Source organism: Equus caballus, chromosome 6 (genome assembly GCF_041296265.1).
Source record: "Equus caballus isolate H_3958 breed thoroughbred chromosome 6, TB-T2T, whole genome shotgun sequence".
Taxonomy (NCBI): domain Eukaryota; kingdom Metazoa; phylum Chordata; class Mammalia; order Perissodactyla; family Equidae; genus Equus; species Equus caballus.
In genome coordinates this window covers 97,273,681-97,290,951 of record NC_091689.1, presented here as the reverse complement: position 1 = coordinate 97,290,951, position 17,271 = coordinate 97,273,681, and the positions used below count along the sequence as shown (strand labels likewise).

At 46.1% G+C, this 17,271-nt stretch overlaps 1 long non-coding RNA gene across 1 annotated transcript; it reads left to right on the top strand.

The window, feature by feature from the left end:
• The first annotated feature begins 15 nt into the window (after nt 1-15).
• On the top strand, nt 16-15,969 carry LOC138924861 (uncharacterized). The gene is made up of 4 exons (XR_011440195.1): nt 16-153; nt 337-458; nt 584-752; nt 15,364-15,969. It is a non-coding gene; the product is annotated as an uncharacterized lncRNA (long non-coding RNA).
• The last annotated feature ends 1,302 nt before the right edge of the window (nt 15,970-17,271 follow it).

The following is a 17,271-nucleotide window of genomic DNA, read 5'->3' as shown; positions in this document are numbered from 1 at the left end:
GCAAGTCCTTCACCTGATGCTTTGTTTAATTTAAGCCTTCTAACCAAATGAGATACATGAGGAGATATTCCTGGGTACCAACTAGTGAAGACCTTGGAACTACAAATGTCAATGTAGTCTTAGGATGATACTGGCAGGAAGGAGGCCTCGCAGGTCAGCTGAGATTTGTGCATATCTGTGCTTACCATAAATAATTATGTGCCCAGATCCATCTTCTTCATTGGTTCTGGCATCCCACAACGTTCATGAAAGTGAATTTTAGGCAATAGGGTTACATTTGAAGAGATCCCGTCTGATCTGTCCGCGTTCCTTTTGCACACCGCTGCACCAACCCAGGTAACGATCAGTGGAGGGTTGACTGAGCTCCCAGGACTCCAACTCCACCAGCCTCCCAGGTGACGTCCTGAGACAGTGCTTCTCAGACCCTCCTCCTCAGGTTCGGTGGGCATGCCCTCGAGGTAGGTAGGAAGACCAGGAACCTCTGTTCTTAGACCCCTGGAGTGGGTGTGGTAGATGCTGTCCATGTTTACCCAATACTTCCTTGGAAATAGAACCCCCTAATGTTTTTTTTAAACTTTTACAGGGATAATAAGTGTACCCCAAAAGCACCAGTCCTAAATGCGTAGCCTGATGAATTATTGCATATGTATCCCCTTGTGTCATCACCACCCAGATCAGGATAAAGAAAACTTCCAGCACCTCACAAGAGTCCCTCTTGCTTCTTCCCAGTCTGCATCCCAACCCAACGGGAGGTAATCACTATCCTCACTTCTGTTGTCATTGACTAGTTTTGCCTGTTCTTAAACTTTGTATAAGTGGAACCATACAATATGCATTCTTTTAAATGTGGCTTCTTTCACTTAGCTTAATACCTATGAGATTCATCATGTTGTTGCATGTACCAGTAGTTTGTTTTTTTCTTTTCTTTTTAGCTCATAGCTATATTCTTTCCCCACCCAGTTTTACTGAGAAATAATTGACATTCATCACTGTATGTTGTTTCTAACTGCTTTGTAGTATTCTATTTTATGCATACACCACAATTTATCTATTCTTCCATTGATGGGCATTGAGTGGTTTCCAGTTTGGCTAACATGAATACAGCTGTGATGAACATTCTTATGCACATCCTTTGTGAACATATATACCCATTTCTCTTGGGTAAATTCCTAGAACTGGAATTGCTATCACGGGGTCAGCTACATTTAGCTTTAGCAGAAACTGCAAATTTGCTTACAAAATGGTTACACTATTTATATTTCCATCAGCAACGCATAAGAATCCCAGTTCATCCACATCCTTGTCATCATTTGCACTGTTGATCCTCTTAATTTTAGCCATTCTGGTTGGTGTCTAGTGGTATTTCATTGTGGTTTTAACTTGCATTTCCCTAATGAGTAATGACACTGAGCACATTTTCATATGCTTAATGGATGTTTGGATGTCTTATTTTGTGAAATGCCTGCTCAAGTCTTATATCCGCTTTTAGGTGAGTTCTTCATTTTTTTCTTATTGATTTGTAGGAGTAATTTACATATTCCTAACATGTCTTTTGTCAGAAATATGTACTGTGAATAACTTCTCCATTGTGTGATTTGTCTTTTTATTCTCTTAATGGTATATTCTAATGAAATAACTTTAATGAAGTCCAACTTATCAAGTTTTCATAGCAGTGCTTTTTGAGTCCTGGTTAAAAAATTTTTGCCTATGCCAATGTCATGGTATCAATCAGGTTTCAGCTAGAGAAGCAGAACCACTGGGATATACATATTAAGAGATTGTTGCAAGGAATTGTCTTATGTGATTGTGGGGGCCTGCTAGGCAAGTTCAAAATCTGTAGGGCAGGCTGTCAGGAAGGACAGGATGGAACTTTTGGCATGGGCTGAAGCTGCCATCCACAGGTGGAATTTCTTCTGCATCAGGGAAGACACACTCTGCTCTTGAGGGCTTCCACTGATTGAACCAGGCCCATCCAGATTACCTAGGGTATGTACCTTACCTAAAGTCAACTTTAATCACATTCAAAATACCTTCATGTACCACCTAGATTAGTGTCTGACTGAATGACTGAGGCCTATAGCCTAGTTAAGTTGACACATCCAAAGATCCGCATAGTCATAGGCAAATGCTTCTGTTTTCTTCTAGAGATTTTATTGTTTTACCTTTTTCATTTAGTTGTGTGATCCATCTTGTGATAATTTTTGTGCATGGTATAAAGCAGGGGCCAAAGCCAAGTGGGGTATCGTTATGGAGCAGCAATGTGGTCAGAGAAGGTGGACTCTGGCCCCCGCCACAGGAAATGAGTCACAGATTGATCCAAGCCAATCGTGGTCATGCTATATTCCTCTCATTTGTTTAGCAAATGTTTATTAAGTACTTACTATGTGCCAAAGGGATTCTCAGTTCTGAGAATACAGCAATGACTAATAACAGGTAAAGTCCCTGCTCTCATGGAATCTCCCTTTGCAAGTGATTGGATAGAGACTAAGTATGAAACCCTGCTCTGAGCACTGGGACCTGAGGAAAGTATGTTGTGGACCTCCAGGGAGGGTGTCTGTCCTTCACGAAAGGGAGACTTTCAGAGAAACCCCCTGCCTTGCATGTGGGAGTTCACGATATTTGGTGCTGCTGCTGTCGAGCTCTGACCTGTAGGTTAAAACCCAGAGAATGACAGAGAAGCCAGCCCAGAGCCCCGCCACCTTTGAGCTCCTTTGTTAGCCTATCTCAAGGTTTCTTATGTGACAGAATTAAATATTCATATTGTTTAAGCCACACTCAGGCATTCTATTACTTGTAGCCATATATGCGTAGATTTCTTGGCATGACGCCTCTGCTCTCTAATTTGTGCCATAACGCGTCTCAGTTCCCTGCACCATCCGGCCCCAGCCTTAACTCTGCCTTCCATCTTAGACACACTCACACCACAGACGTTCACCGGCTCCCGTCCTAACTCGCTTTGATCTTTAGAGAACTAATTTGATCCCTTCTGCTGTGATCACTCTGCCCCAAAGTTTCCACCTCAAACATACATCCACCTCGCCGCTCCTGCCACGTCCCTCTTCCCTTTCTAGTTTGACCACCATCCCCCCAACCTCACACACACCAAGCCCCAGTTAAAGAGGTAGGCGCCGGATTACGGTTGTTCAGTGTTGGAGCCAGAGTTGGTGCAATTTTGATGCAAAGCCACACGAAATATGGTGCTGTGGAGGAGCAGAAACTACGAGCCTTGCCAAGAAGCCAGACCTCAGAGACTGTTCACGGACACAGAGCAGCGCTGAGAGAACACGCTGTCGCAGAGAATCAGAGGAAAGGTGCCTGATGATTTCTGGGTACCGTATGGCCTGACTATCCTTACTGCGACTGAGTTCCTTGGAAGGCCCCTGTCTTCTCGTAGTGAAACTGCTTCAACTATTTAACTATAAAAGCCTCCTTGAAGAGGTTTCTGTTTCTTGAAAACAAATCACTAGACTAGGTGGCTCTTGCAGTCCCCAAAGGGGTCTTACTCTGTCAAGTGTACAATTCCCTCTGTTAGAGAATGGTAGCAGGTGTTTGGGAGTCGAGCAGGTATCTGGTAAGCACACTTTCAAGCATCCAGCAATACCTTCTGCACATTCCAGCCTAGGATCCTCCGACAGGGGACAAACCCTTCCTCCATCCTTCCTCAGGGAGGGCTCCTAAATTCCTAGAGCTCCCTTTCTTGAGAAGCCAGGGGAAGCATTTAACTCTTCTGTCTTAATTTGGGCCGTTCTTCCCCAAAACAGAGCCTGGGACAAGGACTTGAGTTCTGATAGTTTATTTGGGAGGAGGGAGAGAGGGCGACAGGCAGAGTGACCAGCAGAGAGAGTGGTGCCTTAGTGGGCTGGCTACCACCACGGTGACGGGGGCTCAACTCTGCTGGAAACTTGCTGAAAACCCATGTGGGATGTGCCCTGGGGCCCATCTACTCTGCCCACCACTGGGTCGGGTTTGCCCCAGGGCGTTAATTCCCCTGTACTTTTGGGCTGTCCTGCACAACGGGTGAAGGAACTCCTGTGGCTTCAGAAAAACCTCAGAGGCAGAAGAGCCGAAAGTCACAGGGGCCCCCCCTGTGGGACCTGGCAGTGAGCATGGGAACAGTCTGACTTCAGCTGAGGAGGTGGGCTGAGGGATGTGTCAGAAACCATTGTCTCCATCCCTTCTTTGGGATAAGGGTTTTATCCTAGTATCATTCAACCTGACTGTGGGGCCCCAAATCAGAGACCCTAGAAGTAAATATGGCTGTCTCTGTGACAGACTGCTATCTGCTAACCAGAAATCCACGTTCTCTCCCTCCTGGGCGCTCTGCTGACCCTAATTCCCAGCCTCCCTTGCAGCGAGGTGTGGCAACTGCCTGAGATCCACCCAATGGAATGTGAGCAGAAGTGATCGGCCCCATCCCCAGGCCTGGCCACAGCATCCTCCCGCACCTTCCTCTCCATGTTTTCTCCCCTCTGCTGGCTCAGTGTTGATTCTCGGGTGACCTGTGAAACCACCTGCTGATGGTAGTAGTGCCTCTGCCAGCCTGGCTCCTTGCACGACCGCACACAACATGGCATCTCCCCCGCCCCCTCCTCCCACTGCCCCAGCCCCACCTCACTGCCTGGAGCTTCCTTGCTCTGAGAGAGAAATGAACTCCTAAGGGGTTGGTATATACAGCAGCCAGCCTACCCTAACTCATATACCCACCATAGTGCCGTACCCTTCCCTGGCACAGAAATCAGTCTTCAGGTGTCTCTGAACTACACTGTTTATGAAAGGCTTGAAAGTTTATAAAGATAATTATAAAATTAACTCATGCACATGTAAAGAAATCAAGCAATACAAAAGAGTCCAAAATCAAGGAAGAGTCTCCTGTCTCCCTTCTCACCCCATTTCCAGCCCCACTTCCATTAGGTAGCCTCTTTTTTTTTTTTGAGGAAGATTAGCCCTGAGCTAACATCTGCCACCAGTCCTCCTCTTTTTGCTGAGGAAGACTGGCCCTGAGCTAACATCCGTGCCCATCTTCCTCTACTTTCTATGTGGGACGCCTACCACAGCATGGCTTGACAAGCAGTGCCATGTCCACACCCGGGATCCAAACCAGCGAACCCCGGGCTGCCGAAGCAGAACGTGCGCGCTTAACCACTGTGCCACCGGGCCAGCCCAGGTAGCCACTTTTAAATTATTTCTACCTTTATTTTCCTGATTGTTACCTCTCTGTAATCTCCTCTGTTTCCAGTTTTATCAATGTTGAAAAACATTTAGTGGCATCCCCCTATGAATGATGAGTAGTTCCCACAGACTTTTCTTTTACCCTGGGGAGGCGGGGAGGAGTCCTGGGGAGAAGTAACCTGGTGGCAGCAGCACCGCACTCCCACCTGCTTTAGTTGCACAAAGGAGAAGCGGCGTGGGGTGTTGGCAGACACGGAATTTGAGACCGCATTTGTGTGGGGCTTAGCTGCCACGCTTGTCTGCAAGCTCAGGAGGCTGTCGCGAGGTGAAACCCAGCCCCTGCAGGTGTTCTGCTGTGGCTTCATCCCAAGCAGTATTTCAGGGGCTTCCCACACCACCCCACTACATGGTGGGCCAGTTAGTCTTGTTGTCAAGTCCTATAATCACACTGTCCTGGAGGGTAACCTGTGCGGAGTGGAGCGCCTCGCACATCCATTACTGGAAGCAGACACTCGGTTCCTGAATTACCAAGTCCAGTCTAGCCAGCACCTCTTGCTCCAGCCAGTAGAGGGCAGTAGGAGACACAGAGTGCATTTGCTTTTAGAGCAAGGAAGGTCTTAGAAACTCCACCAAAGTCGGATTTGAGCTGCTGCCAGCCTATCCGAATGTGGGCCAGGGCCCGGCGTGTGTAAAAGCCTCCTTCTCAAACGAAACATCAATCAAAACGACTCGAAAAAACATCCACCAGATTTCTTGAAACTTCATAAAATAATACAAATTCTATATTAATTTAGAAATAATCAACCTACATATTTAGACGCTTTGTTCAACCGTCAGGTGTCAGCAGTGAGAAGATGATAGCCTGTTGGCACGGTGTGCTATATGAGAGAAACGGCTCATTTTCTTGTTCTCTGTAGGATGTCCAAAGTGATTTTTGTGCTGAATCATGTTCCTAAACAAATGGCATCATCAGAAATCTATCAGAGTGTTCTTTGGTGAAACTCCGCTCCTTCAGTCTGATTAAATGTTCCATTATAGCATTTTCTAGATTGCAAAAATAACAAACTCCTAACTGACTGTTCGGTAACGGGAACAGTCGTGAATCCTTAAAGGACATGAATAAGTCACGGAGAGGGTCTGCGTCACACTGGACGTGCGACTGTGAATGGAAAGACCCATGTCAGGCTTTCAGACTCGGAAAAGTAAGTCGCTGGATCTGAGAATTTAGCTGAATTTTGATTAACTCCAGGTTCAGCTGGGAGGACAGTGTAAGGAAAGAAGGAAGATGGGAATATGGCTCAACATCCCTCTTGAACTTCTCTGTCAGAAGGAAGTCCTGCCAGGATAGCGGCTGGGAGCCCTGTTTTAAATAGGCGTTAGTTGCCAGGACAGTAAATCATCTGACGTGCAAATGAGTGTAATATTTAAAATAGAGAATAGATGGTTAATATATATCTTAAACATCTCTACAATAATAATAGAAATGATGTTTATCAGAAATTTTCTTAGTTAAATGCACAATTCTTTCTCGCTTTTTCTGCATGGATGACTAGACTCTTTCTTTATTGAGAATCCTCACTGACCCTAAGGGTTTGCATATTTAAGTAGACAAAGGTAACCCCATCTTTCAAACATTCAGGATTTTTTCGGCGTTAAGTGTTAGACGAGAAAGTTGCCTTTTTAGGTAAGACTCCTTAGGAGGCAGGATTGTGAGGGGCCCTCAGACAAGGCCTTGTGTCAGACAGCCCTGGCCTCCTCCTCTGCTGCTCCCGCCCGGCTGTGTGATCATGGGCGGGTTCCTCAGCCTCTCTTTGCCTTAGTTCCCTCTATTCCAGGGATAGCGATAAAATGCCCAGCTCATAGGGTTGATGCACTTGGAATATAGTAAGCACTCAGTAAATACTAAGGTTTTTTAGTGTCAGAAATCATTTTTGAGTAAATGCCTAATAAATGTCAGCTGCCATCATCATCGTCTTGGGCCAAAACTCCAGCAAATATCAGTTATTTCAGCAAAAATCGGTTATTTTATTTTTTCCTTGACTACCTACATCTGCAAACTTTGGACTGTCCACACTCTGATGCTGGTTCTTGCTCCAGCAAGAATTTTGCAACATCTATCGGAATTAGTGGTCTTTGATAGGGACAATCAGTGCAGACTGGGGAAGGTCAGAGCCAGAATGTAAGCAGATCCACGATTAAGATGCACAGGTAAGTCTGAACACAGGAACAAAGGCAGGGGACATGTGTTTAAGACTGAATTTGGGACATCAGCTTATGTGGGAGAAGGCAGCTGAAGCGGTCAGAGGGGAGAGAAAAGTATGGAAGTATCATTAGCCAATTTGTTTATAGTGAATTCAGGATCCTGGGTATCTAGGACTCAAGACAGGCAATTAATGGGACTTAAATCACCAATACCTGGAAGGTCTTTGTATACGGCTGGCATCCAAGATGGTTATCAGCTGATACTGGTTTCTCAATCCTAAGGACACTGGAATTTAGAGGCAAGAATTCCAGACTCTGCCGAGAACAAAGTACCAGAAGGAGTTCTGTTTGGGGGAAGTTGGGGAAAGGAAAAACTGTAGGGGACCCTGTGCAGATGCAAGGATTTAGTTCAAGGAAATGAGTTAATATTCTCTTGGCCAGGATGACCCTAGGGGGTGTGGCCCCTGCTTATAAACAATTGGAGTCACCCCAAATGATGTGTCAGCATCATTCTCGTGGCCCAGTTTCACATGATTACAAGGAGGGAAGGTGGCCGCTGACCCATGGAGCCGTCTGATCACCAGTGTGTCCTCTTGGAACTGGAGCCACCCATGGGCTCCCAAGATGACCCCAAGGGTCCAGATTCCAGAGCCCTTCACTGCATCTGGTCAACCTCTCTGGTTGAGTAGGGAGTGTTGAGGGGTACAGTGTTGAAAAGTGCCCCAAAAAGTAGAAATAGGGATCAGGGCCCACACAGATCCTTGTCCAGATTTGAGTCCAAAGCACTGGGTAGGACTAGAAAATTTTGAGGGAGGTACTTAAAAGAGAGAGGAAATGCAGGGCCCAAGCTCAGGGCCCTGTTGCCCAGGCCCAAGGAGGCGCTCAGATTAGGGCACAGTGGAATCAACAGCACGTGTGCATTAACATCTTTAGGAGGGGTAACTGCCTGGGAATGGGATTGGCCTAAAGAAGGGATGACCCTACTTATGGCAGTTAAACGCACCGAGTTATGACGGTTAAACACATTGGTTCTCGGGAGTTACAACTAACCCAGACCAGTGGTTCTCAGTGCCAGCTCCACAGTAAAACCCCCTGAGAAACTTTGTTAAAGCAGAGTAAAATGCACACACACACTCACACACACACTGCTCAACTCCACCCCAGACCCATCACGTCCGTCTATGGGAGTGAGGGCCTGATACCATGATATTCTAAGAGCTCCCATGAAATGTGGTTCAGGCTGCAGCCAGGACGGAGAGGCAGCACTCCAGATGTTCCTCACCCCATGCTCAGAGTCCCGTCGTCCGTTTCTCCAGTGAGGGTGCTCCTCCTTGCTACTTGACTCCTGGGATTCCCGTTGGTAGTTGCTGACCACAGACAACGTCCCCTCCAGCCACGCCTGGACTGTCTGCAAGTGGGGAGCCCTCTCCCGCTCTTCACTCTGTCAGCCGCAGATGCAGCAGATCTCGGCTCAGCCCTCCAGACACTCTGCCTTCGGTCTGGGGGTCTCTCCTGCCCAGTGCCTCTGTTTTGCGTTCACCGTATTGCACACGTTTATTCAGTCAATGTAGACCCGTAGTCATCAGTATTCTTGGAAGCAGACAAATGGGTTGTTTACCTTTGAAACCCTTGTATCATATCCTTTTACAAAAAGTACTCTGAGGGCTCCACTTATTTTTAAATTGTAAAGTAAATGGAAATTAATTTGGTTTGTAGATTTTGGAGATACTTTAGAATTTCTTAAACTAGATTGAAAATAATTGCTATACAAGTATCTTATCCCTTTAAAAGAACGAGGAAACCCTAGCAGAAGGCTCACCACTGGCCCTTTCTGAAAGCTTGTCTACGCAGCTCAGCAAATGTGCCAAGCATTTTCCTCCCCAAGACAAGAAAAGTCTACTGCAGTCAAGATGCTCTGAATTCTCCCTCTGAATTCCTTCCAGTCCTTTCACTCATCCACTCATTCGTTCATTCATTTTAGGCCTTAGATGGCTTCAAGGGACTCCTGCTGGAGGAAAATGGAACAAACAAGATACCAGAATACTTTTTAGCCCTACACATCTGATTTTTATTAGGAATGGAAAGAAATTGCAGTTGCTGTTTAATTAGGAAAAACTACTTTTATTTTATAAAATCCTTCCCTAGCAGAGTGTCCATCTCACTTTTTTGAAGTTGTCTCCTGTAGATGCTAGCCTGCGAAACCAGCAGCATTTAAGTGTGATCTTTCTGTGACATTTTAAAGGTCGCTCAGAAAAGCCATAGCAACCTGTGAAAACAGAAACCAGTTGAAGAGGCAGAGCGTTTATTTGGCATCAAAGAATTACAATTCAGGGAGCACAGATTCAGGTAGAAACCCAAATAGTGTCCCAGTTACAGGAGAGGGGCCTGGGGTTCTGTGGGGGAAAAGGGGATGAGGTGAGTTGTGCTGAGGAGCAGTCCACTGATGCCAGCTGAGGTCAGGCTGGGTTTGTACTTCGTTGATTGGCTTGAGATTCCGTCATCAGGCAAAAGGCTAGACTTGTGCTTCGTTGATTGGTTAGCAGTCCGGTCATCAGCAAAGGCCAGTGTCATCATTTCTTACAAACAGGATAGTCTTGTCCTTGCTGATTTCTTGGGATGTTGGAGATTTGGTCCAGTTTTGGAAAATAAAGAAGACAAGATGTGCAAGGCAATTCCTCTGAAATGGCTGCCCTGGCTCTGTTTTAATATGGCTCCACTCATGTCATTTGTCACAGCTGACAATATCTTAATAATAATTTTTATGTGTAAAATACCTTTACATCCTTCATCTTCTTGGAGTCTGACACCAACCTGATGAGTGAGGGGTGAGGCATGTGAGTCTAGTCCCATCTCTTTTTCTGTTTTGCAGTGAAGGACTGAGATTCGGATGGCTTAAGTGGCTCTGTGGAAAACCCACAATGAGTCAGAATCAGGACTCAATTCTAGGATGTTGGAGCTCACAAGTCTGGGGCCTCCTCACTACTGAAATGTACAAAATTTCAATCCCCCACAATCATTATTGAGTACTGTGTTAGTCTGGGTTCTCGAGAGAGAAACAGAACCTATGGGAGATTTTATATCTATAAAGAGATTCATTATAAGGAAGTGGCTCATGTGGTCACGGAGGCTGAGAAGTCCCGAGGTCTGCAGCAAGCTGGAGACCCAGGAGAGCTGATGGTGTACTTCCAGTTTGAACCTGAAGGCCTGAGACCCAGGAGAGCTGATGGTATACTTCCAGTTTGAACCTGAAGGCCTGAGAACCAAGAGAGCTGATGGCATGAGTTTCATTCCGAGTCCGAGCCCGAAGCCGGGAGAAGACCAGTGACCCGGCTTGAAGACAGCCAGACAGGGAACAAGTCCTCCCTTCCTCCAGCTTCAGTTCTGCTCAGGCCTTCAACAGGTTAGATGAGACCCACCCACGCTGGGGAGGGCCATCTGCTTTACTCCTCTACCATTCATATGTGGATCTCACCCAGAAACACCCTCACAGACACACCCAGAACAGTGTTTAACCCAACATCTGGGCACATCAATTAATCATCACCAGTACCCACATAACTGTGTGTACACCTCAGGGCCGGGCGTTCTTGGTACTGCCCCGTGCTTGTGTCACGCCGGGGAAGTCAGAAACCCAGGCTTCCCTTTTGGATCCCACATGAACGTGTCCTTTAATCTCTATGGTTCTGAGTTTTCTCCACTGTGAAATAAGGGGGTCAGGTTTAGATGGCTCCGTAGGACACAGCTCTAAACCAGTGCCTCTGTGATTCTATAACTGAATTCTAAGGAAGGCGTTAAACTGACTCGACTTCTGTTTCATTCAAAGCTGTGTTCCACCTCCAAGGAAAGCATGAATGTTACAGGTACTTACCCGTCAAGTAAGATCAACATGAAGGTTGTTAAAGAACAAATATTCAACAGAATAAATTTAAAGACCTAATTGGTTACATTCAGGGATTCATGAATTGGGCAGCATCCCATGCAGCAAATAGATAGAAGCTGTACAAAATGGGAGGCTTTTCTAGGTAGAAAGAGGGTGGGACAAGGAAGTTAAAAGAGTGGATTATTTCTGGCAGAGTCACCTTGCCTTAAGGGAAAGCAGACGTCTTATCAGGCGGATCACCTCCTGGAATAGACCAGGAAATTCCAGACTGATTGGTTTAAAGTTCCATTCCTGGGAGAGGCTGACACTGCTGTTAGGTGAGGTTTTAAGTCTTAGTGGGGCTTAGCATAAGCGAGCCCATGTGGGAATTGTAGTTTCTTTTTAACAAGGTGATAATGCTGTATGAATGAGTCTAAGACCAAAAATGTGGGAGTCTGTTTCATGGTCAGTGAACACTGAGCACCATGGTGGATACAGATACAGCCTGTGACATGAAACGGTCCTTGCACGGGGACCTCACCATCTGATGGTGAGAAGATTAGCATGAGAAATTCTGGCATGACGAAGTGTGAGGTATGGACTGCAGGTGCCATCACCAAACAGAGCGGGAGGTCAGTGAGTGGGCTTCCTCTGAGGAAGAAAGGACTTACACTGGTTTTAAAAAACAAAACAAACAAACGAAAACACGGGAAGGATTTGCATGAACAGAGGCAAAAGAGGAGGGCTTTCCTGGCCAGGAAAGACATCTGGACAAGGATAAGCGAGAAGCATGTGCTTGACAGTGAATGGACCAGGCAGGCATGTTTGGCAGGTGGATTGCCCACAGAAGGCAGAATAGAAATCGTGTTTAAGGAAGGTGTAGTCTGACAGCAATGGGAGGACGGATTGGAGGGGGTCTCAGAAACCAGCTACCTTTAGCTGCGAACCTGCTGTGTGCGAGGCTCTGTGATAGGATTCCTATATATTATCTTGAATCATTGCAACAATCTACAAAGTAGATTTTATTATCTCTCCATTTTACAGATAAAGAAATTCGGCATCAAAGAGGTTAAGAAACAGTCAAAGGCCGTCCAGTTACAGGCTCAGTAAAAATTCCAACCCAGCTCATCGGACTCCACAGCAGCCGCTTATCCTACCATCCCGCTCTGCGCCTCCCAGAACCAGTGGGCTGCTGCCCCTGCGTGCCCCCAGATCAACCCAGACTTAGTCACTGGGTGGGTTTTGCTGCCATGGCAGCCAGTTACCGAGCAACTGATCACCTTGCCTGGCAGAGATCTGATTTAGCTGTGCTCAGTGTCTCCACAACTCAGTCTGCCGCTTTGTGGTCTGTCTTGAGGACGGATTCTGATCCAGTGTGTGGCGGGCGGTGTGACTGAGGGCAGAGAGGCCATCAGACTGATAACTGCTCTCCTTATCGACTCCCAGGGGCAAACTGCAGAGGCAGGCCCTGTGACAGCTGCTGTAATCACAACCCAAAAGACGGTCCTTTATTCGCGCCTGATATGGAAAACCGTTGGTCATGCCCTAGTCATTTCAGTAACACCTGCGTGTTCTTGGTCTTTGAGCATAAATTAAAAACCAAATTTTAATTTGGACATTGAAGTTTTTTACATAAACTGCTCTACAATCATGCAGAAGATCAGACAGAGAGCCAGAAATAGAAGTTACGGTTTACCATTCTGATGTATCTTTCGTTCGTTTTCCTAAAGAAATCGGAAGAGGGATGGTCATGTGTGTGTTTGAGGGGAGAGGAAGGCATCCTATTTCTGTATAAGAATTTATTTTAAATTATAAAGTCAAATCGTTGTAGAAACCTTAGTTTTGGAAGACCTTAGTCTTCTCTTTCTTTAAAAATAGAGTCAGTACCCTGTGCCCCACGTCCTGCATGCAGGTCAACCTGGACATAAAGTCTGACATCCAGCCAGCTTTGCTATTGAAACATTTCAAGGTGTTAATTGCAGTTGTGAATTAATCATTATTCTAACTTAGCCAGACTCTTATTTTCCCCTTGAAGCTTCTCATTATTAAGTTTGCTTGAATTGGTTAATGTGAGGGCACCATTAATGCAAATTATCACTCAGCAATTCACTACTGAACGTGCACAATTGTTTTGATCGTGCACTCTAACTATCGTGGAATTTTATATATGGAAATTCACAATTAAGCACTTATTCTAAAATTCTGTTTTCGTTCCTTTATGATAGTTCATCTTCATGAGTTCAGGATTTCTATCAGGTTCTCCTTTTCCTTTCAGATTCTGAAACCTAAAATGAAATTCACAATGGTTTCAGAATTTTAGAAAGTGACCTATTTCAGAAAAGAATATCAATAAATATTTTTACAAGTGCTTATCAAAAGTGGTATCTCTTTGCTGCCTTTGTGTGCATTAACAAAGCTATTGTAGCAGTCTCACCATGATAAAAATAATTCAAGATAACCAGTCACTAATCTATCGAGACAAGGATGTATAATTCTCCTATGTTCCAGAAGTTTTCAGTGCAGGAAGGGATTAATGAAAGCATCTTGTCAATAATAGCTAGAGGAGGATTGCTCCTGTGTCTTGGGACTCAGGAGGGGTCTAACCAGGAGGCGGTCCAGCATTTGGCACAGAATCCCTCACTGGGGTGGGTCAGGTGCTGGGGATGCTGACCTGGTTGCACCTGCTGCTAACTGAGGGCCTAAGTGGCAAACTTGGGTGTTGTGGGTTCTGGTCTGGGCCTGGGGTCAGAAATGAGAGAGCAAAGGTGCAGAAATCAGAACCAGTTTGATGCTTAGCAAGGGCCCACTTTTCAGAGTTTGTAAAATCTCAAAAAGGTCAGAAATCCAGGTGAGAAGTCAACCTCTAGCTGATTTGTCAATGAGCCACCAATTTGGGATTAAAGGAATAGAATTATTCTTGGAAGGGCTGTCTCGAGGCCAGCCTTCAGTTCCAGGAGGGCACAGAGCACCAGCACAGTATTCTAGAACCTCTGTTCAGTGCACTTGTAGGACTCAGTACCCCGCTGTTGTACCCATCCCAGCTGTGGATTCTAGCTACTGTCTTCCCCATAAGCTCTGCGAACGTAGAAACAGCCTGTGCTGTCGAGCCCTGTCACCACAGCAGTCAGCTCTGTGCTGTGGTTTCGCCACCCCAGCCAGGCAATTGTCAGCTCTCACCCACATCATGGCAGGACCCTCCAGACTAGTCTCTCCCTTGACTCTCGTCTGTTCAATGTACCGTTCACACAGTGTCCAGTGGGCTTTAAAATGTGACTCTGATTTTGCTGTCACTCTACGTATAGCCCTTCAGTGACCTCCCATCTCTTCTAGGATGGAGCCCCAACCCCACACATGCTCTCCAGGCCAAGCCAGCCACTCTGGCTTCTTTCAGTTTCTCAGGCCACGCTTTTTGCATCCCCAGCCTCCCTTCCATCCAGCTAATTCCTTCTCATCCGGCAGCTCTCTGCTTAGCAATCTTTCCCCGGAAATCCTGCCTTGAAAGCTTGGTCTCCCTGGTATTCGCTCCAATAGCTCCCGGGCTTCTTTTTCATAGCACTTTCCCCAGCTTGCTCATCATTCCTTAGTATTATTTGATGAATGTCTGTTTCTCTCATTTCACCTCTTCGTTCCATGAGGGCAGGGAATGTACCCATTTTGCTCGGGGCCTGGAACATAATAGGAACCCCAAATCTATGTTGAATTAGCCCATGAATACTTTAGGTACTCAGTCCAGTACTGAGAACTGGCACTAGGAGAGGACTGAGGAGTGGACGGCCCTGGGAAGGATGGAGTTAGAGCGGCTTGACAGGAAGCCACCCAGGGTGATCTGGAAGGGTGCAAACCCCTCCTGCCTCAGCTCCAGAGGGGCCTGGTTGACCTCTGCCAGCAACCCTGAACTAGGTGCGGATGACTAATTACACCTGCCCAAGATCACACAGTTGGTCAATGGAAGACCCAAGATTCAGATGGGCTCTGAGTTTGGGTGTCCCCTTTCACACCAAGGAGCTTCTCTTCCCGTGTGTAAGAACAAGTGGCAGATAATGAAAGAATCAGGTAGCAGATAAATAATGCCTAAGGTGTTTGCCCGGGACTTCTCCTGACTCACTCTGCCCGTCTCTCTCTCTCGGTGACAGCAGCACCTGTGTACTCATTTATTCTTCAGTCGTGCCCAGCTTGGGGACCGATTTCCATGGAGATTACCTAGAGGTTTGTGCAGAACAGCTGCAGTCCAGGCTTTGCTGTGGTGATTGTCTTCTGCCGGTCCCTGTGTGCTGTCACGGCCGCAATGCTGACGGAGCTGCTCAGGAAGCCAGATGAGAGCTTGGCGACACTGCGAAGATGCTGGTGGCAGATGGAGTGGCAGAGCAGGCAGCAAGCAAGCTGGAATATGGATGTTCTGTCTCGGGAAAGGTTTTGCACAGCAGAAAAGAAGCGGGGTCAGAAACAAGTGCCAGAGGCAGGCATGCAACTGTGGGCCAAGTGACATCCTGCATGCCAGGAGGAGGATGGCATCGGCCACGTTCCCACACAGACTGGGGACTCCGGGGAAGAAAGACACTCTCCATTTTTTCACGTGCTTCACGTGGAAGCTTTCTGAGAGAGGAAATCTGCGGTATTGGGGGAACCCATTCCCGTGTGTGCTGTGTACAACTGGAGGTATTTTAAGGGGGTGGAAACTTACTGCCTACCTACTCTTTGTACAGATGTGCTCCTGTTGATTAAAGGAATTGGCCCTAGCGTCCTTTTTGCTTTCCTTCATTGATCCACATCCCTGATTTTAAGTCATTTTGTGAAAACATAATTCGCACTTAACGAAAAAACCAGGAAGGTTTTGGGAGCAGTTTCTCTTGAGCCAGTTAGAAATTGTAAAATCCTGTCTCTGCATCAATTCCACGACATTAAAAGTACAGTCTGTACAATGAAGGTCTCAGAAAATGATGCTATTTATTACCTTTTCAAAATTTACCTAGAATCTTCATTCTTAGCTGTTTACACAAAAATGTTTCTATACTTTTGTCCCTTTTCAAACAATTCTAAAGCCTTATTTAGAATATCTGTGCTAATTTCTTCTTTTATTTACAAGGTTTGTACCAAACGACCCCAATCAGACAAATACCTTGCATCAAGAAAGTAAATGGCTGTAGGAAGATAAAGACAAACTGGTCCTTCCCTCTCAGGCTGTGGGTGTTCTTCACGTGTCCTTGGCACTGTTCAGTGCCTTTGTATCTAGATAGACAATATCTGCAGTAATACATGAATGGGCTGCAAATCAACCTTTGAAAGTTGAACCACTGACTGTTTTAAATACTAAATCAATCACATATCTGAGTGGTTTTAGAAATCAGGGTTACATAACACACTTATTCCTCCATACTATATTTTTAGAAGCTATTACAGAATTAAGATGTTCTTTAAATAAGGCATTACATTTATTATTAATCTCAAGCCATCTTTTCCCTTAGTTGTGCACATTCTTGAAGCGGAAAACTTACAAACATAACATCAATTCACCAATTTGGGGCTTTTATCCGTGAAATGAAAGTTTGTACTTTCCCATAGTCTTTCCAATCTTTCGACCTGACAGTTACTGTTTAAATAAGTATCATAGGATCTCAGGGTTCCCAGGGCCCTTTTGGAGCTTGTCTGGACAGCGTAGGTGCCCTGAGTGTCCCCTGGCACAGAAACTTGGCCTCGGGCATCAGGGAAAGGCACTCAGCCCTGGGATGGGAGCTCTTCTCACCTCCCTCTGTACCTGCTTCCTGCGTCTGTCTTGCAAAACCCACACCTCTCTTGTCCTCACTCTTGTCTCTAGGACTTGAAGCTCTGGGCCCTCCTGGCTTCCGGGCAGGCCTCTCCTGCTGTGTATTCCATTCACCTTTGCTTCCTCCAGCTTCAGCCTTATCCCAGGCTGTGGCTCCCTTTGGCTCCTTTTCTCCCCTCGGGCCAGTCCGGCCCTCCTTGGGAGGGAAGATGGAACAAGATTTATCCCCTGAGTGTGAAACATCCCCATCATCTAATCTGTAAATATTTTGATCCTGGTT